Source organism: Podarcis cretensis (assembly GCF_951804945.1).
Source record: "Podarcis cretensis genome assembly, chromosome: 7".
NCBI lineage: Eukaryota > Metazoa > Chordata > Lepidosauria > Squamata > Lacertidae > Podarcis > Podarcis cretensis.
Window position 1 is genome coordinate 15,439,458 of NC_137176.1, and position 21,975 is coordinate 15,461,432.

General features: G+C 43.7%; 1 protein-coding gene across 1 annotated transcript in view; it reads left to right on the forward strand.

The window, feature by feature from the left end:
* The first annotated feature begins 401 nt into the window (after positions 1–401).
* The window catches only part of FBXL7 (F-box and leucine rich repeat protein 7), a 207,842-nt gene continuing 186,268 nt past the window's right edge, over positions 402–21,975 (forward strand). The window contains exons 1-2 of the mRNA XM_079985024.1: positions 402–437; positions 19,015–19,070. The gene's annotated coding sequence lies outside the window, so the exon portion shown is untranslated. The remainder of the gene's footprint in view (positions 438–19,014; positions 19,071–21,975) is intronic.

Sequence of the window (21,975 nt, forward strand, 5' to 3'; positions counted from 1 at the left end):
ATACATCCACTGTTTAATTCAGAATATTTTTTTTTCTGTTTTCCTCCTCTAAAAACTAGGTGCATCTTATGGTCAGGTTGTTTTATGGAGCGAAAAATATGGTACATCAAAAAGCACCAGCGCAAAAAAAACATTGGGGACTCATAATATTTCTTATTGTTCATTGTAGATCTGAAACCTTAGGCAGGTAGCAGAATATTCTTTCCCTAAAAAAAGGCCTTTTCTGTCTAGCATTGCATGCCCTGCCTCTTACATCACAATGCGAGAGTTTTGGTCTCCATGAGGACGAGCAGAAAACAGAAAGGAGGCTGCAGAGCCCTTTAGGCTCACTTTGGAAACAGGACTTGCTGAGTTGTGGCTGAACTCACAGAGGTCTGCTGCCATAATCTGTAACTGCAGCCATGGAGGAAACTGCTAGTCATAACGTCTACCACCAGGTAAGAGATGACCATTGGTCAGAGCCGAAGGGATAGGGATGGAATTGTTTTATGACCTTTAACATAACACAGAGCTTGGGGAGAAACAGAAATGTAGGAGGGCTTCTTGGAACTGATGATGCAGACAAGTATTGGCATGTAAAGGGCCTTCCATTTTTATTTTTATTTTTGATAATAATTTTTATTAGTTTTCAATTACAACCCAATAAACGCCTCATTATAGCAATACCAATTTACAATACAGTTACTAATACCAATCGTTCAAATACTGAATTATATAATTTAGATAAAGTGGGCTAGAATTGATGGTTGATGATTTTCTTTGTTTCTGCGTTCCAAAATCTTATTCATTTCAATTACACTCCAGTCATCATAATAATGCCATTATACAACAACTGCAATATTAATAACTTCTATTTGTGTTGACACATTAAATGATTTATAAAACTACAAGTAAAGTACTGAAACTGTAACCTTGTTCTTCCTATGTGTGGCAATTATTCTGTCTGTGGCATTTCTCCTATCCTTGTAAACTATCATCCTTGCAAATTATCATGGGTGGAGCTGATATCCCACTGTTGTACCATGAAGGGTGTTCATCGGGTATGACTCCTGAGGCAAGAAATGGGAAATAAGAAGTCTAAGGAAGCTTTAGGAACATAGCTGCCAACCGTCCCTTAATTGGCGGGAAAGTCCCTTATCCCAGTGCTGTCTCCCGCTGCTGTCCCTTATTGATGATGTCCCTTAAATTTCCCGGGTTTCAAAGGAAGCAGCTCCTCTCCCTCCCTCCCTGCCGGTCAGGGAGGAGGGAGGCTCCAGCTGTGTTGCTTGGCTGCGTTGCTTACCCAATAAGGAGTCTGAGAACGACTGGGGGGTGGAGCTTGCATGCCTTGTGCTGATCAAATCGGCCGCGTTGCCTGAGGACTCGCCTTTGCTCAGCGCTTCCCAGCGGAGAGGTGACGGTGGTTTTCCTTGCTGCATCCCCTTTGCTGAGTTGCTGTGCTGTGGGAACCACCGCTTGAGGCTTTGTTTGGCTGCTGGCTGGGCTTCCTGCCTTTGGCTTGGAAGGGCTCAGAAGTTGAACATACCTGTGCCTGGAAAATCCCTTATTTTGGCTGCTGATCCCTTATTTTCGAGGCTGCTGGTCCCTTATTTTCAAATCTGTAAGTTGACAGCTATGTTTAGGAAGGACTGAGGGCACTTCAAATCTTCCAGATTTGTTTATTTTATTTCTTTGTTTGATTTCTATATCACCCTTTGTCATAAGAAGGATAAAAGCAAGTAAATAGTTAAAAACAAAACAGCAAAACAATAACCCCCTCCTTCCTACAGACACATTTAAAAGGCTGTAGAATATTAATCAGCCAAAGGCCTGGTCAATGAGGAACGTTTTTGCCGGCATGTTGTGACGCCGGGCTGTTTTGTGCAAAGCAACTCCTTTTTTGCTCGTGAACCTTGATTGGCAGGTTGAGGGGGGCTTTCTTTTGCCACCCATAACATAACAAGCTGCTGGCACAGCCCTGCTTGCCTTACAAACGTTTTTAATGGCTTTTCAGTTGGAACGATTTCCATCCGTGGAAGTAAACGCTGTTTCTAAGCGGTACATTTTACTTTCCCAACCCCTTGCCTGCCTGCTCCGCTCTATCATGAGCTGGGGTTCCCCTGCATCGTAAACACCAGCACTGATTTGGCGCTGGAGGAAATTGCTGATTAAAAGTCCATTTCCAAGGGCCAAGGGTGCGCTGCTCAGTCAGTCTAGACTCCTAACTTGCCTCAATTAAAAGTTAATTTCTTCACAATGTTAATAGAAGGCCGTAATCCTGTCCACTTTACAACTTGACGTAAATCTGAACTGATGCCTCTACCTCCTGAAGTCATAGCGAGGTCACAGAGATCATTATGCTGGCAGCTGACATTGGCTAATCTTTTAGGCTTTAGTGGGTAATCAGTGGTTAGAATTAAATTTAACAAGAGAGCCTGATGTTGAGGGGTTTCTCTCCCCCTTAACTTTTGCCACCATTATCCCTAGCACAGCCTTTTATATATTTACAGAAATATATTCTGTGGAATGAAACACTTTGCGTGTCGAGGTCCCCAGGGCCCCCCCAATAACTCACACATCACACCAATATTTTTGTTTAAGGTTTTTGGCGTAATTTTGGCCACAACTTTATTAAAATACAAATATGTGAGTGGTTGCTTAGGCACTGGTTGTGACTAGCTGTCCCCACCGTGGGGGACAGTCTGACATTCCGCAAGCATGCGAAAGTCAGAAAAGGGGAATACACTTGTGGCTAGCAACGCAGCAGGGAACCTGCCCTCAGCCCTCCCCAAATGCAGCCAGGAGCTCTTGCAGTGGCCCAAGCCCCCTTGACAGGGTGGACAAGCAATAGTTAGCCCCCGATTCCTTTAACGGAATCCCTTGCAGCAGCAGCATTAGAGGGGCAGGCACAGCCAATCCATACCCCTCCACCAACCAAACCATAAACCAATGCCTAACCGCAACCTTACAAGTTGTGACGATTTGCTATGCAGTAGGCAAAAAACCAACTGGCTCAGCCAATCTGCCAGATGGACAAAATTCCTACCAGGCCCCTGCCCCAAGAGCAGATGACCCCATGACAGGCATAGCAAGGTCAAAGTGAACAACCCTAATTTTAGGGAGGGGGGGATGGGCAATCTGATGCATTGGCGAAAAGAGGAAGCCCTAGCCTCGTGCAAGGAGTTTTAGCATTTCTGGCTGTCAATCAACAAATGGCAACATTAACTTCTTCCCAATGACAAGGGAAGACCAATGGCATCAGTGGCCAACGGTTGATTAGCCCACCACACAACTTTGGAGTGTCCTGGCGGCCCCCACCGCAACACGTGCTCTCCATGAAGGAGAACACGCTTTACAGAAATATATTCTGTGGAATGAAACACTTCCCCACAGGAATGAGAGAATGGATGGAGAGAATTCTGCACAAGGGAGAGAAGGAAGCCAACAGGGTTCACAAGCACCTGGTGCCACTGTGTGAAGCCCCATGAGGTTTGGGAATCCAGTGCATGAAACCAGTCTGTTTATTTCTGGGTGGAAGGAGGCAAAGGTCCAAGGGTGAAAGGAAGGTAGAAATACCAAGATAAAGGACTCAGCTACATTAGTAAAGAAACAGCGATTTGAATGAGCTATAAACATGGAACACCAGATGGCACCAGAGAGCAGGAAATTTTAAAATGCAGTTTTCCATAGAGATTTTTTTCTTTTGTTAAAATAATAATAATAATAATAATAATAATAATAATAATAATAATAATAAATTATTTATACCCCACCCATCTGGCTGGGCTTCCAACACTCTGGGCAGCTTCCAACAAAATATTAAAATACAGTAATCCATCAAACATTAAAAGCTTCCCTAAAACAATCTAATTTCTGATTTATTTATAGCGTGCCCCCCCACCCCGTGTTTAGGTCCACCGAAGACTGCAACACATAGGTTCTTGTAGCCTTAATTCCAGGTTTCAAAACTTTTGCTATTTATGTGCAAAGTGGGACCTGTGAACCCCCAGGCCAAATCCAAAACAGAAAATGTGGGTTTTCAGGTGCGGTGCAGATGAGCTTGAAAAAGAGGGGAGGCTAAGTTATTAAGAGAGCTTAATCAGATGCTTGTTCCTGCCTCCTAGTGGTGCTAGAAGAAAGTGTAGATAGTTGATTTATAAGTCGAGAAGTGTCATGAGATGTCTCCTCACTGAGTTCTAGTAACTTGGGACCTCAGCCTGGAATTTCCCTCAGCGGGTGGAAATGGAAACATATATCCTGTTCTGCCACAAGAGTACAAAACACAGATATGACATATTTGCCTAATTTGTTATTACTTGGTGTGATGGAAGGCACTAAAGTCTTTTCATTTTTCAAACTGCATCTGTTTAGCCACCTTAAAGCTTGTTCATTCTTCAGCTTGCAATCTGAATTCCAGCCTTCTGTTATTCTCATTGCTAAAATTAGGCAGCAGTGGATTTAGTCCAGAATTACAATTGGACTTTTATTTCTCAATCTTGCTGTAGTGTGGACATCTCCCTTGGGGAAGGCTCTACGCTTAAAGAGGTAACAAACTATTTTGTTAGGAACCATAGACAATATGTCTGGCTTCTTACATGAATCAAGAAAGGGGAGATTTTAATTGCAGATGTCTTCCAGATGGTGCTAATTTAAACTAAACATGTGCATGGGAGAAAAGGACTTTAAAAAAATTTAGAATGAGTGGTTGGTGGTAGTGAGATTTTATGCACTCCTTCAAACACATCAGCTTTGCTCTGTATGTGTTATGCAGTACTAAAACCGTCTCTTTTCCTTTTCTTACCAAATCATCGTTATTTATATGCACATTCATTTCTGCAAGGTCTCCAGTTCACTGATAACCTTTCCTCGGCTTATTACACATATGAATCTGTACTTCAAATTCTGCTTCCTGGAATGCAGAATGAGGTCCAACAAGCCTGGAGGCAGATGAGCAGCCTGAGGAGTGAAAGGAAAGAGAGCTCTGTGTTTATCAAAGTTTATCAAAAAGCAGCAAGCCAGTTCAAAGTTAATCTAATCAGCATGTTATTGAATTAAAGGCTAAACAGGTATTTCAGGGCTTAGCTAGACATGGCAGTAACATGACCTGTGTCTTAAAATGTGGGTTGCCCCACTGTAAAGCCAGGGAAGGGGGCAATTTAAAATGGAGTGGCCAGCTGCTAGACTCTGGCCTTTCTTCTGGTTGGGTTCATAAAGATAGTAAGCCACTGGAAAATGGTAGCATTGTGTAATATTTGGGTTTATTTGCAAATACTGTATACAAACAGAGAATAGATGGATGCAAGCAGTTTCATCATCATTTATTTATTTATACCCTGCCTATCTGGCTGGGCCTCCTCAGCCACTCAGGGTGGCTCCAAGCAGAATATTAAAAACATGATAAAACATCAAACATTAAAAACTTCCCTAAACAGGGCTGCCTTCAGATGTCTTCTAAAAATCGGATAGTTGTTTATTTCCTTGGTATCTGATGGGAGGGTGTTCCACAGGGTGGCGCCACTACTGAGAAGGCCCTCTGTCTTGAGTTCAATGTGGCTTACTCTCAGCTAGCTGTGAATAGCATTGCAGGGCAGCACCACTACCAAGAAGGCCCTGTGCCTGGATCCCTGTAACTTCACTTCTCGCAGTGAGGGAACCACCAGAAGACCCTCGGTGCTGGACCTCATTGTCCAGGCTGATGATGGGGGTGGAGATGCTCCTTCAGGTATACAGGACTGAGGCCGTTTAGGGCTTTAAAGGTCAGCGCCAACACTTTGAATTGTGCTCGGAAACGTACTGGAAGCCAATGTAGGTTTTTCAGGACTGGTGTTATATGGTCTCAGCAGCCACTCCCAGTCACCAGTCTAGCTGCCATATTCTGGATTAGTTGTAGTTTCCGGGTCACCACTGAAGGTAGCCCTTCGTAGAGTGCATTGCAGTAGTCCAAGCGGGAGATAACCAGAGCATGCACCACTCTGGCAAGACAGGCTGCAGGCAGGTAGGGTCTCAGCCTGCATATCAGATGGAGCTGGAACACAGCTGCCCTGGACACAGAACTGACCTGCGCCTCCATGGACAGCTGTGAGCATACTTGTAATACCAACAAAATCCATTGCCTCACATCAGATTTCCAGAGAAGCACCCCAAACTGCAAATGTCTTTCACTTTCCAAAGTTCAAACCTTATCCTCTGCAGTTGTAGATGAAACAAGAGAGAGGATGGTTGGTGCTGAAGGATAAACTTTTAAAAATATATCAGAAATGGCAAAAGGCAAACAGTTGCAGTGATTTTCTGGTGTAACGCAATACTTATATTTTCAGCTAGTGAAGTTGGTGCTGAAGCATTAGTCCTAATAGAAGGGAAATGCTGGCAAAACTACTGCCATATCAGGATGGAAAGAGCACAGCTTCTTTCTGCAGGTGGAGTTAATTTTATTATTGTGATTTTTCACTAACAGATTAAACATCTATCCCAAGCCACATACATACACTTACATGTTTATTAAAATTCATCATGCTGATGAATTTTCATGATGATTAAGAAAGAATGCAATTGCAGACTGCTGCAAGATGTGGAGAGAATTCAACATTGAGAAAATTAGAGGCCAAAAGAACAGTAGTGGAGAGATTCTTCCATCCCTATTAGCAGGGCTGCGAAGGACCTTTGCCTGTGAGAGAGTCTTCAAAATCTTCCCTGGCAGTCAGAGAGTACTAGGTTAAATAGTTTTGACTGAAAAGAAAGTTTCATGTGCAGTTCTGGAGTTTGAGATCAAAAACAGTTTTATTCCAAAACACTCCAGGGCTCCTGTCTGATCGCTGTGAGCGCTGTTATGGGAACTCATAGTACATTCCTTATGCTTTGTGAATTATACAATTCAAAAGTGTAATGAAGAAATATATATATAATATATATATTAAAAAATAATGGAGAGAGGGAATTTTCTAGCAATCCCATAGGGATTCTTAGTTAGGGAAGTTCCATAATTGTACAACAGCCCCATGACTATATTTCAACACACCCTTTGCTTTTCAAACATGGAACTCAGTTGGGCTTTGAGGTATTTCAAAATGTGATGGGAAGGTTTATAGGAGACAAGAGTGTCACATTTTGAAAAGCTCTTAGCTATGTGTTTGTGTTGGCTTAAAATGCAGCGTTACATTTTACAGTGGCAATATCTGCTCGCTTTTATGGTACGTTATAAAGGCAGAGTTAACCACGATAAATCTAGATAAGGCTATAAAATTCAATGTGACTGTAACTTAAAGACATGAAATGGGAGGAAGCATAACATTGGACACATGGTCTCTTCCTAATGCATGTTTGCACTGGGAACCGAGTATGAACAGTCAGAGAATACTGTGGTGATTCATTCTAGTACCGACAAGCTCCTGTGATGTTGTTGCCAGTCAGACTAGCTTTGGACAGAACATCCCCATCTTGGCTGGGGATGATGCACGCCACAGTTCAACTACAGCCTCAGGTGTGCTCTCTAAAAAATGGTTTGCAGGTATAGAAATTGAGAAGCAGGAAAGGGACCCAAACAAGCCATTGTTTACTGCAACCTGCATTGCTGTGTTCCTGGCTAAGATGGATCAGCTGCCTGCACTGTTCCTGGTGGTCCAGCCCCCAGGAACAGAGACATCACCACCACCCACCACCATATTTATACCCTGCCCATCTGGCTGGGTTTCCCCAGCCACCCTGCCCGGCTCCCAAAAGAATATTAAAAACACAATAAAACATCAAACATTAAAAACTTCCCTAAACAGGGCTGCCTTCAGAAGTCTTCTAAAAGTCAGATGTTAATTTCTTTGACATCTGGTGGGAGGGCGTTCCACAGGGTGGGCCCCACTACTGAGAAGGCCCTCTGCCTGGTTCCCTGTAACCTCACTTCTTGCAGTGAGGGAACCGCCAGAAGGCCCTTGAAGCTGGACCTTAGCGTCTGGGCTGAACGATGGGGGTGGAGACACTCCTTCAGGTATACTGACAAGACCCCCTCTTGGCCTCACTGATGTTCTCCAAAGGAAAGCCATGCAATACATTTGGCACCAGTTTGTGCAGGAGTTGCCGGAAGGAGGCGTACAAGGCGCTATCCAACTGTCTTCGGGACTCTTGATTTGTGTGGATTTTCTCCTTAGCCTTTCCTTCTCCTGAAGATATTCTTGCAAGGCAGTGGAGGTTTAGGGTCAGAGTTTTCCTTCTCCTTGATGGAAGACCTTCGCAGGTTGGTGAGCCTCATCTGCCTCTCACTTCTCTCTACGGCACATGTAGGAACCACCTCCTTCACCATTGGACCCACTATTAGTCTCATCCACGCAATCCGTCAGAGCCAGTTTTTGCAGCAAGGGAAGTCCCTAACTCACTACAGGTTTGCTTGAGACCCATTGGCTACATTCACCTGGTTTAACTGGCAGGTTGAATCCATTCCCAGGGTGTGGCTGCTGTCACATGCTGACAGCTTATCTGGGAGCCACAGGTGAGAGCTGAGTGCAGGGTGGGGGACCAAAGGTGGACAAACAACCCCAGAAGGAGCATGACATGTCCCCCACCAGAGGAACTATCTCTCCTCAAAAGATTCCATCAACGGTGTCTCCGAAAAATTGTACACATCACTTGGGAAAACAGGCAAACTAATGCAAAGTTCACCAGTGTCAAAGCGATGATTCTTCATATAAAATCTTATGAAATTAAGTGTTGATTACCAAAAAGAAAGGTGAGAGCCAGTGTGGTGTAGTGGTTAAGAGCGGTGGACTTGTAATCTGGTGAACCGGGTTCGCTTCCCCGCTCCTCCACATGCAGCTGCTGGGTGACCTTGGGCTAGTCACACTTCTCTGAAGTCTCTCAGCTTCACTCACCTCACAGAGTGTTTGTTGTGGGGGAGGAAGGGAAGGGAAAGGAGATTGTTAGCTACTTTGAGACTCCTTAGGGTAGTGATAAAGCGGGATATCAAATCCAAACTCTTCCTCCTCCTCCTCCTCCTCCTCCTCCTCTTCTTCTTCAACATCAACTTTGTCGGATTGGTCATGTTGTGTGGATACCTGATTATCGTCTTCCAAAGCAACTACTCTATTCTGAACTTAAAAATGGAAAGCATAATGCTGGCAGTCAACAAAAGAGGTTTAAAGACTCTCTCAAGGCAAATCTAAAAAAAAATGTAGTATAAACACCAACAACTGGGAAACACTGGCCTGCGAGCGCTCCAGTTGGAGAACAGTCTTTACCAAAGGTGTCATGGGCTTTGAAGACACCCGAACTCAGGACAAAAGGGAGAAGCGTGCTAAGAAGAAGGCACATTTGGCAAACCCTCACCACAATCAACTCCCACCCAGAAACCTATGTCCCCACTGTGGAAGGACGTGTGGATCCAGAATTGGCCTCCACAGTCACTTATGGACTCACTGTTAGAACCGTGTTTATGGAAGACAATCTTACTTGGCTACGAGTAATCGCCAAAGAAGAAGATGAAGACTATCTCTCCCCTAGCACCCCATACATGTCTACTGAAAAGTAAATCTGACTTGTGGGTATAGCAGGGATGGGGAACCCAAAGCACTCCAGATGTTATTGGACTGAGGTCACCATGAGCTCTAGCCAGCATGGCCACTGGTCAGAGATGTCTTTCTCCCTGGGATACAGGATAACAGCTAGAATCCACTACATTTTTCCCCCTAAACCTGTTTTGGATGCCTGCCTTCTCAGTAGAGGCCAGAGCTTCAGGTTCACCCCTCTTTCCCCAAAAGAGCCAAGAGGACAATCTCAAACCCCAGAAGCCCTGCTCCTCTGATTGCAGGCAAGGTGGTGTTGGCTGTGCCTATAGTTGAGGATCAAGGTGCTCTGCATGGGCTCAACAGCAACGGAAGAGGATAATCCACAGAAGATAATCTACACGCACATTTTAACAGGGCTCAATTTATATGAAGTCATTAGAAAACTACTGAAGCAACCTGATTGCGGGCAACAGCTGTCAGATTTATGTAGACACAGCTGTACGTCTCTTCAAACTGAACGAGCACAAAATTGTTCTTGCAAGATAAACCAGATTATCTTTAAGTGAGGAGAAAGCTGTTAAGCGAATGATATATAAATGGATGTGAATCATTTGGCAGCCGCCAAGATGAACACCTGACATACCCTCTAGGCTGTGGTGTAGCTAATAGCTAAATATGTTTCTGCTATGAACACTGATATCTAGGAGACGCTTCCTACCGCCTTCCCCTTGTCCCTTTGTTGAATCAAATAGCATTTGAAGCATGGATTTGTTATTCAGACACTATGTACACACCACACATTTAAAGCATACGCTCCCACAAAGAATTCTGGGAACTGTAGTCTACCCCTAACAAAGCTACAATTCTTAGCACCCTTAATGTATGGTTACCAGATTTTTTTCAATGAATCTGGGGACACTTTTTTTTTTTTGGAAGCCGAGTAGCAACAGGGAGTCAGTAGTGGGGATGGTGAGGCAAAAGACCCTGGGCCCAAGCACACATGCATATTGCATAAAGGTGCAAAGCCCCTCTTTCGCACCCTGTGAAACATAAATATGCAGTTTTTAAAAAACTGGGCAACGGCATTCTGCCTGCCTATGACTCCCAAGGCTTTCCTGATCTCCTACCCCTTTCCCCCTTTGTTTTGACAGATCGGGGGAGGCTTGGGAGTCGCGGGCAGGCGGCCGTTGCCCAGTTTTTTAAAAACTCTAAGTATGTTTTGCAGGGTGCGAAAGAAGGACATTGCACCTTGCCTGGCAGACAAACCGTGTGCCTTGCACCTCTCCTGGGCAATGAACGCCCGCCTGTGACTCCTGAGCCTCCCCCAATCTGTCAAAACAAAGGGGGAAGGGGGCAGGAGATCTGTCCCGCCGGATGTCCCTGGTTCACCTTCGGCAGTGGCGACGGCAGCGAGCAGCTCCTGAAGCCCGCCAGAGCCAACTGCACTACCAGGCTGGCTCCAGGCTGCTGAGATTGCCACTGCCACATTTCCCGGGGAAAGATTTGCAAATCCAGGGACTGTCCCCGGGAACCAGGGACGTCTGGTAACCCATCTTAATGTCCTGATCCCCTGGCCTACCTAGCAGACAGACAGTGTGCCGAGACAACGTTCCAAGTCCAGAAGCCAATCCACACAAGCCAAGTTCAGAAATCAGGAAACGCAGTCTGGGGTCAGTCCAGGTAAGCCAAGATAGGAGTTCAGCAGTCAGGGTACGGTCCAGAGTCAGTCTCGAAGTAGAAACACATGAAGGTCCAAGGAGAATCCCAGGTGAGGTCCCTCAACATGGGCAGTTGGCCAGACACAGCAGCTCAGCTCTGCTGCCTTCTTACACTAGGAATGCTATACGTCTGGGTTTTCCCATCTGGGAGTCGGGCTGTCAAAATGGCGTCTGGGCAGATTTTTGCCGAATCAGCAAAATGTCTGGGGAAACCCGGACTTATGGCAACTTGGCCATTATTTTTTTTTTTTAAAGAAAAAGGCTATAAAAATCCAAAGAAGCCCAAAGACTTATGTTTTGGGAGGGAGATGTTCAACAACTTTGACCCCCCCCCCAAAAAAAGCTCAACGAGAGAAAAATGGCAGATGAAGTTAACGGACTATGCTGAAATGGCTAAAATGAACAGAAGAGTCAGAAATCAGGAAGACCAAAATTTTAATAAAGAATGGGGGAAATGTATAACTTGATCTTCAGACCATTGTAAACAGCTATACTCGTTAGTAGGATTGGAATATCACTTGCAGTTTAAGGTTGAATTCTGGACATAATGGAAGAGGCAAAGGATTTGGAGCATCATAAAAGATGCGGGAGGAAATGATTCATAATAGGACCCACAAAGGGGAGGATGGAAATCCAGGAGATTCCTTGGAATCTTGTTTTTATGATTTATGTTTGATTTTTCAACTTGAGGCAAGTTGAAAAACCAGATAAATGGTTTTTTTAAAAAAGGTTAAAAAGGTCAACAACCTTGTCTGGATTTTCACTTCTGGGAATATGGCAACCCTATACTGTGTCTGCTGATTGCAGCATCTGGGCTTGATGTGGCCTGGGACCCTCACCAGCTCTCAGCTTGCCCCAGCTGATGAATCACATGCCTCCTTGCTCACCTGGCCAGCTAGTGATCCAGGCTGCAGGCCCTCTGCTTCCTGGAATGCCCCATCCACTGTTCCCTACGTCTTAGAACCCGTCATGTTCGTGGGCAAGGGGGCCTCCCTGGCTCTGGCGAGGGGTCCCACTCCTCATCTTCCTGTGCCCTAGCCCCTGTCCCCTCATCATCCTCTTTCACCCCATGAGTACTATCTCCACCAACCTCTCCTTCCCCCTCCCCAGATTGTTCCTGCGTGACACACTCTCAGCTGCCCCCCCTCGCCGGGATCCTCTTCCTCCTCCCTGAAGCCATGACACTTAACAGACGACAGTTTCCAAGATTCTTTTAGGACTCCTATGCACTTTAAATAATGGTTTGTACACAGCCGTATAATCGTAGGAATGTGTAGCTCAGATTTTGAGAATATACACATTCTCATGTTTTGGACAGTACTGTTTCTTCAAGCATGCCAGATAGCCACAGTTCGCTCATATTGAAAGTATTAATCTAAGAGTTGTACATTGTTTCTAATTCCTACCCATACTTTTCTGAGTAAAAGAAAGTTTCCTGGGACTCACTGTGTGGTGTAGGACGGTAACTCTGCCTGCTAGATAAAAGGCACATACCATATTACTGCCCCTTCAAACCCCCCCATTAATTTTCTTGCTGCCATTAAAAGGTTTACAGCCCCACTGAATATTCATTTTGGTGGGGTTCTAAAAACATTTTAAAAAATGATCTGTGGAGTCATTCGCCAGATCAAGTACTCAAACACACTATTCTCCTACTTCCCAGGATCCTTAAAAAGGCAAAATGCCAGTTTAAAACGTTAATGCGACTCAGTTTAGACCTGTTTAGCCCCACAACTTAAAGCAGCCCAGTAAACACACGTCTTTGTGTAGATGTCAGCCAATATTGTTAAGGCCTGCATGTTTTAGTCTAAAGCTATTGCATCTAAACACTAAAAGGATCCCTGGCAGGGGGGGTATATATTAGCAGAGGGTTTTGTTGTTAATTTATGGTTTGAGACAGCTCTTCGTGGAAAGCAACCTACTGGGTTTGCTGCATTTTAAGAAGCAGTCTTATTATTTGGTATTAGTGTTAAATTGCCCATTTTCATCTTCGCTAGCACTCCTCAATAGGCAGACATAATTTTTGGCTTCATGATTTCCACATGCAATTCTACTAGGATGGAAATTTTAAAACAGGAGTATTCATTGTCTGTATGGAAATGAAATTCCAAACCTGAGGGATTGTGAGACTCTTCACTTGGATATTCCTTTTGCCTTTTTCCTGCGTTACTCGCTTTCACAAGTGGCAGTACAAGCGAGGTTCAAACATGCTTTTTAGTGCAGATTTAAAGAGTAAATCCCGCTCTCGTGGGAAGGTGAACGGCGTTTCTGTGCGCTGCTCCGGTTTGCCAGAAGCAGCTTAGTCATGCTGGCCACATGACCTGGAAGTTGTACGCCGGCTCCCTTGGCCAATAAAGCGAGATGAGCGCCGCAACCCCAGAGTAAGCCACGACTGGACCTAATGGTCAGGGGTCCCTTTACCTTTACCTAAAGAGTAAAAATGTCAGGCAAACATTCATGAGGCTCTGCTTAAAGGTGTGTAAAGTTATCCCTAAGAGAGAGACCTGCTGATATAGAATCCATAAAAAGACATCTGTAGAATAATTGTGGAATAATACTTTGTTTCTTACAATAAAGGTAAAGGTACCCCTGACCATTAGGTCCAGTCATGGACAACTCTGGGGTTGTGCACTCATCTCGCTCTGTAGGCCAAGGGAGCCAGCGTTTGTCCACAGACAGCATCTGGGTCATGTGGCCAGCATGACTAAGCCACTTCTGGCGAACCAGAGCAGTGCACGGAAACGCCGTTACCTTCCCGCCGGAGCGGTACCTATTTATCTACTTGCACTTGGTGTGCTTTCAAACTGCTAGGTGGGCAAGAGCTGGGACCGAACAACGGGAGCTCTTCCTGTCACAGGGATTCAAACCACCGACCTTCCGATCAGCAAGCCCTAGGCTCTGTGGTTTAGACCACAGCGCCGCCCGCGTCCCTTAAGCATTTTTTAAATAACATTTTTTAAAAAATTGCAGTGTCCCCAAATTCCAAGACCATGATGATGATGATGATCCACTGTTGCATGGTCTCAGCCAAACCTCATAGTGTTGAGAGGCTCATAAATGCAAGCGTTGTGCTCAAAAGTAGAAGCAGAGCCCGACTCTCTGTAGAAACAGAAAACCTCTGTCGTTACATCCATTATAATATGCCTGCCTTTGTCTGAGCGGGACTCCAGCCCAGCTGTTTTGCATTGGCTGTAGAAGGAGAAACATAAGAGTGCAGGATAGGACAAGGGCTCAAAAGCAGGGGTACTTTGAGGGTATTTCCAAGGAGGTGATGAAGCGTTAGCTGCCTGAAGGCGAAATAGGAGAGATTCTGGCCAAAAATTAGGAGGCATTTTAATATGACTGGGCAGTGTAAGTATGGGAACTGCACACATTCTACTGTAATATAATTGGTGTGCATACTGTTCCTGATATTGCCTGTTATTTCAGTACTTAATATGCCTAACGTGTCTAGTTCCCTCCCGCTTTTTCAGTTGCACATCATCAGCTTTCCCCATCAGCGGCGCAATTTGTGTCCAACTGCACCCTAAAAAAAAAATCCCTGAAAGGTGTGTTCAAGCATTAATAACTGTGTTGTATTCTGGCTGTAATATTCAGACATTACACTATGCCACATCCCATCATCGTCAGCATGGCTAATTAACATTTTTAGACCGCTTTCAAGTGTTCAGGGAAGTTTTTAATGTTTAATGCTGTATTGTGTTTTTAATATTCGATTGGGAACCGCTCAGAGTGGCTGTGGAGGCTCAGCCAGATGGGTGGGGTATTATTATTATTAATAATATTTATTTATACCCTGCCCTCCCCAGCCAGAGCCGGGCTCAGGGTGGCTAACACCAGTAAAATTACAGTTAAAACATAATAGGAAAAGAAAAAACCCAATTTAAAATACAGGTTAAGATCAAAACCATAAAGGGAGGGAAACATAAGGGTCAGACTGAGTCCAAACCAAAGGCCAGGCAGAACAGCTCTGTCTTGCAGGCCCTGAGGAAAGATGTCAAGTCCCACAGGGCCCTAGACTCTTGTGACAGAGCGTTCACCAGTTCGGGGCCAGTACTGAAAAGGCCCTGGCCCTAGTTGAGACCAATCTAACCACCTTGCGACCTGGGACCTCCAAAATGTTGTCATTTGTGGACCTTAAGGTCCTCTGCGGGGCATACCAGGAGAGGCGGTCCCGTAGGTACATAGGTATAATATATTATTATTATTATTATTATTATTATTATTATTATTATTAATCAAACCACTTCATACGCATTATCTACTTGGAATGCCTACAATAACCCCCATAAGTGAGTCTTATTCAGCATTTTGCAGATGGGGGAGCTGAGGTGGAAAGAAAGTTTCCAGCTGCTGAGTTCATGGCAAAAGCAAGATTTGAATCAGGGACTTCTTGGTTTGTAGTTCAGTCCCTTAAGCTAAAAAGTGGGTATTTCTGCTGTGTTTTATGTTCAAAATGATAGAATCATAGTATTGTACAGTTGGAAGGGACTGGGAGGGTCATCTAGTCCAGCCCCCTGTAACACAGGAGTATTTTTGCCCAGCACGAGGCTCAAACCCACAAGCCTGCGATTAAGAGTCTCCTGCTCTACTGACCGAAGCAATTCAGTGGTTTAAAATGGTAGATTCCTTTTCATGCATTAGAACATTCTTTGCATTGTTGCAATGCATTAACATGCTGAACAAATAGGCACATTGTTTTGTAAACTATCACCAGATGTGCTTAATAATATCTACTTTTCAATAGGCACTGAGCCTGCATCTACACCGTTCTTGCTAAAGATAGGAAGAGATGCAAATAGACAAGCACTGGGAGAGCATGTGTTCTCTATAGGCCTACACATCCCAAAATTCTTTGAAACAAACTATGGCAGCTTGAGAAAGTAAGGTAGGCAAGCCCTGTGTGCTTGACTGGCCTAGCTCAGGAACGACAAGATGCTAGTTTCGGAAGCAGATTCTGTGTATACGAAGCGGCCTAGGACCCTCGTACCTACGGGACCGCCTCTCCTGGTATGCCCCGCGGAGGACCTTAAGGTCCACAAATAACAACACTTTGGAGGTCCCAAGTCACAAGGTGGTTAGATTGGTCTCAACTAGGGCCAGGGCCTTTTCAGTACTGGCCCCGACTTGGTGGAACGCTCTGTCACAAGAGACTAGGGCCCTACGGGACATGACATCTTTCCACAGGACCTGCAAGACAGAGCTGTTCCGCCTAGCCTTTGGTTTGGACTCAATCTGACCCTTATGTTTCCCTCCCCTTATGGTTTTGATCTATGGGCTACTATTAAAATGAGGCTGCATTTTAAATTGTATTTTAACCTGTATTTTAGTAAATTGGTTGTCCCCCCCCCCATTATGTTTTTATTGTAATTTTACTGGTGTTAGCTGCCCTGAGCCCGGCTCTGGCCAGGGAGGGCGGGGCATAAATAAAAATTTATTATTATTATTATTATTATTATTATTATTATTAGACATAAATAGAAGCCCAATCCAAAAATCATCTGTTGTACTTAAATGCATTGAAATAAATGGGACAGGTTTAGCGTGGCTTAAATAGGTTCATTCATCTCAACAAGACCTCAGTGCAAATTTTTACTGAATTCACTAACTTTTACTGAATTTAGGTCAGTGTTTGCTCACCCAGGTTGGCTTATGAGAACAAAAAATCAAAATGGAAGCATCCTTTCCAAGGTCAATGAAGAAGACAGCAGCAGAAAAAACAAACAAACAAACAAACAAACCAAGGCAGTAAACATATGCCACGGCTATACCATTTCTTACTCACATAATTGAATATTCCTCCATACAAAATAATTCCCACATAGAAAGGTTCTAGCCTAGCTTACTAGGGGCGCAATTTTTAATATTTTTATTTCAATGGAAGAGCATTTCACTATGGACTCAGCTGCACAGCTGCAAATAAAAGCTGTGCTGTAAAATGAAAGATACAAATGTTGCACTAGATGGCGACAGTGAGCTATGCCAAATTCAATGTATTTTTCAAAACATTTCCCCAGTGTTTTTTATATGTGTGTAGATTTCACCTATGTGAGTGCTCAATTGTTGACTGAAGTGGTAAAGGTTGTTTGACCCACCAGGTCAGCCATGTTGAGATGGTGTTGCCTGGAATATAGTTCTGTTAAAGCCTTAATCCAGCTGCCTGGTTCTAGATTTAGATCTTCTGGGAGCTCCCCATAACACAAAACAAAATTAATGGGAATATTATACAATATATTGACAATCATTTATTTATGTTTTTTATGTATTTATTAGAGTTATATACATCCTTTCAAGCTGACTTAAAAGAAACATTATACTGCATTTTGTAAGAAACCACAGCAAACAATATCAACATATGAAAAGGTGTCAAAAACAGGGCAGCTGTGGTCCAGGATGGGGAGTCCAACTGGAGCAGAATTTGTGGTTTTTGCCTATGTTTCTCTCTCCTCTCGCCTATATTTCTCACTTCTCTACAATACTTCCCAGAGGACTGCTGTTGCAGGGAGGGGGTTAGTCAAGCTGGAGCAGGCTCTGAGGTGGTCTTTGTCTGTATCTATTTCTCTTCTGACAGGATAGTTGGAGGTAAAACGAACGTGTGGCAGATATGTTTGCTATATTGATGTCATATCAAAGTTGACTTTTCCGTGGCTTTGAAAGTACTCATGTGAAAATGCTCTATTGTATACCCAAGTATAGGGATGGAAGGGTCTGTCAGTTTTATTTCTCTCCATTTCTCATTTTTTCCAGTCTTAAATTCTGCTCTCCACATTTCTGCATCAGTTTGAGTGATGATGATGATGATGATGATGATGATGATGATGATGATAATAATATTTTTTTATTTATACCCCACCCATCTGGCCGAGTTTCCCCAGCCACTCTGGGCGGCTCCCAATCGAGTGTTAAAAACAATACAGCATTAAATATTAAAAACTTCCCTAAACAGGGCTGCTTTCAGATGCCTTTTAAAAATAGGATAGCTGCTTATTTCTTTCACATCTGAATGGACGGCGTTCCACAGGGTGGGTGCCACTACCGAGAAGGCCCTCTGTCTGGTTCCCTGTAACCTCACTTCTCGCAGTGAGGGAACTGCCAGAAGGCCCTTGGCGCTCGATCTCAGTGTCTGGGCTCAACGATGGGGGTGGAGATGCTCCTTCAAGTATACAGGCCGAGGCCGTTTAGGGCTTTAAAGGTCGGCACCAACACTTTGAATTGGGCTCGGAAACGTATTATTTTTAAATCCTCATGAAAATTCTTCAGCATTTTTGTGTGAATTTCTCCTAATAAACACATTTTTAATGCAGTTCTGGCTATGTACACATGGTTGCTAGCAATTTCTCCTAATATAATCCAGTTTTGGATGCTATTTTCACTAATATAGTTATTTTGAAGCACACCTGCCCCTAACATGTATTTTGGTAAACACTGGTTGAAGGACTACACCACAAAATTCAGATAAGTGCGAATTTTGGAGGCTGGCTCTGTTCCATTTGTCATATTTTTTAAACCAAGTGTGAAAGAATTGGCTTTAAATTCTCCCCACACCTAGTCATGACTTGTCATGTTCTGGTTCAACCCATTTTCCCCAAGCTGTTTTCAAGACACAGCGTGTTGCAACACACGCTCAGCATCTCAGAACCTACTGAAAAATATCAGCTAAAGCAGACTTCAAAACAGGCTTTTGCATTACTGAATTGAAATGTAATTCTGTGCCCTTTATCTGTTCCATTAGAAACACATGAATACACATGGGCCAGTAACTAAATCTGACTGGGAAGATCTCTTAGAAAATGCAGTTTTTCTCCTCATATCTTATTCTTTCTCTTGGCCAGGTTTGCTGTGCACCCGGTATACCTGCTGAATGATGACGACCTGCCCTCCTTGCAAGGTACAATTATTACAGCATCGACCCAGCCTAACATTTTCAGAATCTAATCTCCTTAGAGCCCAGCAGGCAGTTCCCTTTGTAGGCTGAGCTGTGGCAAGCTGCTGGGCAGCAAAGGTGATTTAAATCACACAATCAAAGGAAAGCATAATCTGCCCCATATGTTAGACAGGAACGTGGGGAGAGAAGCCCTGAATCAGCAGTAGGGAAGACTGAAACCTATCCAAAACAGATTGTCTTAAGAACTGAGGAGAACGTCGAAGACTGCGGATGAAGGGAGACTGTGGAGAAAAGGGGGTGGGTGAAGGTGTAGAATTTCGTAGACCAGCGGCCGTACCGTGAGAAAGGGAGACACAATGATACTGATGCAATCTGGAGCATTTTGCTTTCAGTATGTTCTGACAGTTGTAAAGTTTCTCAGAAAGGAAGACAAGAGATTTTGAAGTTGTACCGGGTACTGGGGGTCCTATGCTATGGAACATGTGACATCCCCTTTTATCCTCTATACAGTTTGCCCCCGCCCCATAAAAACAGATGTTTTGGTTCAATATTTCAGGCTTTTGGTTTGTGCAATCGCAGAGGGTGAACTGCAAGTGCCCAGCTTGTTGTTGTTGTTGTTGTTTAGTCGTGTCCAACTCTTCGTGACCCCATGGACCAGAGCACGCCAGGCACTCCTGTCTTCCACTGCCTCCCTCAGATTGGTCAGAGAACACTATCCAACCATCTCGTCCTCTGTCATCCCCTTCTCCTTGTTCCCTCCATCTTTCCCAACATCAGGGTCTTTTCCAGGGAGTCTTCTCTTCTCATGAGGTGGCCAAAGTATTGGAGCCTCAGCTTCACAATCTGTCCTTCCAGTGAGCACTCAGGGCAGATTTCCTTAAGAATGTAGAGGTTTGATCTTCTTGCAGTCCATGGGACTCTCAAGAGTCTCCTCCAGCACCATAATTCAAAAGCACCAATTCTTTGTTGATCAGCCTTCTTTATATTCCAGCTCACACTTCCATACATCACTACTGGGAAAACCATAGCTTTAACTATATGGACCTTTGTTGGCAAGGTGATGTCTCTGCTTTTTAAGAGGCTGTCTAGGTTTGTCATTGCTTTTCTCCCAAGGAGCAGGCGTCTTTTAATTTCGTGACTGCTGTTACCATCTGCAGTGATCATGGAGCCCAAGAAAGTAAAATCTCTCACTGCTTCCATTTCTTCCCCTTCTATTTGCCAGGAGGTGATGGGACCAGTGGCCATGATCTTCGTTTCTTTGATGTTGAGCTTCAAACCATATTTTGTGCTCTCCTCTTTCACCCTCATTAAAAGGTTCTTTAATTCCTCCTCACTTTCTGCCATCAAAGTGCCCAACTAGGAAGCCACTAATGTGAGCAATTTTCTCGTAATTGTCTCATGCGGAGCTAATTTGTTGTGTCCCAGATCTTCCTTGCTCTTGCCTCTGTGTACCCAACAAACTAGTTCAGCATGCCCACAATTCTAGACACTCAAGAGTAAGCCTAATCAGAGGTGTAGAGAGCGGTTTGACCCAAAAGTCATGAAATTGACCCAGTAATGTGAGGAGAAATGGGTTCGATCATTTGCCTCCTCCTTGTATGAATATAGAGTGATGATCTAAATACTATTATGTATATAGTACATTAACTGATTTACCTCATGAAAAGTAACACATACATTATCCTATATATAAGACATCATTATCTCTCCCCACTGCATGCACAGATAAAATGTTCCGCTGAATCGTTTCACCAAGTTATCAGCATGTTTACTTGGAACTGAGGCTCCCAACAAAATATTAAAAACATAATTAAATGTAGTTAAACGATTAAAATTAGTTTTTTCCTTTTACTAATTTGGAGACGTGTCTACTAGTTTCTTCGTAAAATGGACACATAATCAACAAAGAACACCAGTTTCCCAGTTGGTAATATTATATGCTTTATTTTTTCATTTACACTTTCCTCTCTTTTTTACTATTTGATGCGCACTTGTCATCATTAATAAACCCTCTGTTTCCTGCACAAACAATCTGCAGCATGGTATCTATTTTCCTTCCTGCAAAATTCTGAAATGTCTATTTCATTGGTCTATTTAGTACAGTATAGTCTATGCTGATTGACAGACTTCAAGGTCCCAAGCAGAAGTCTCCTTCCCAGGCTGTTTCCTGAGACCCGTTTAACTGGAGAAATCGGGACATTCATCAGTCTATGGTTGTTTGAGCATCCAGAGTGATGAGCGGCTAAAGAAATAACTGATCCTATACAATAGTTAGCATTTTCCAATACTTGAGACAATGGCCACTTGCAGTTAGCTTTACATTTTGAAGGGTCATTGAAATTTACTCAGAGTTGAGAGTGGATTTCATGCTCTTTATTCAGCTCATAGTGCTGAGCAGGAATGGAGGTTTCCCCACAATATCTGCTTATATACTGGTACATTATTTACACAATGGGCTGCACGTGATTGGCTAATTCCGGGATCCTCCTGTAGGCCAATCAGGTTGTGGATTCACTTCCAGCTGGATCTGGAATGGGTGGCTCCTGCGGACCAATTATACTGTTGCATTGTTCTAGGACCAATCAGACTGCTGCATTTTGGATCCTACTGTTCTGGGACCAATCAGACTGCTGCATTTTGGATCCTATTCAACTCAGTACATAACAGTCATGTTAACAGAACAGCAGTGATTTTTTTTAAAAAAAAGTGTGTTAAACTGCCTGATCTTTGCATTTAAAATAACCATCAACTGAGAAAGCTGTAGTAGAATTGATCAAGGATGAATGATAACCCAAATTGGTCTCATGGATCTCGCATTGCTCGTGGATAATTCCGTCGTATACATCTCACTCTAGATCTGAAGATTACAGATGTCGTTGGCTCCACTGACCTCCTTTTATCATAAATA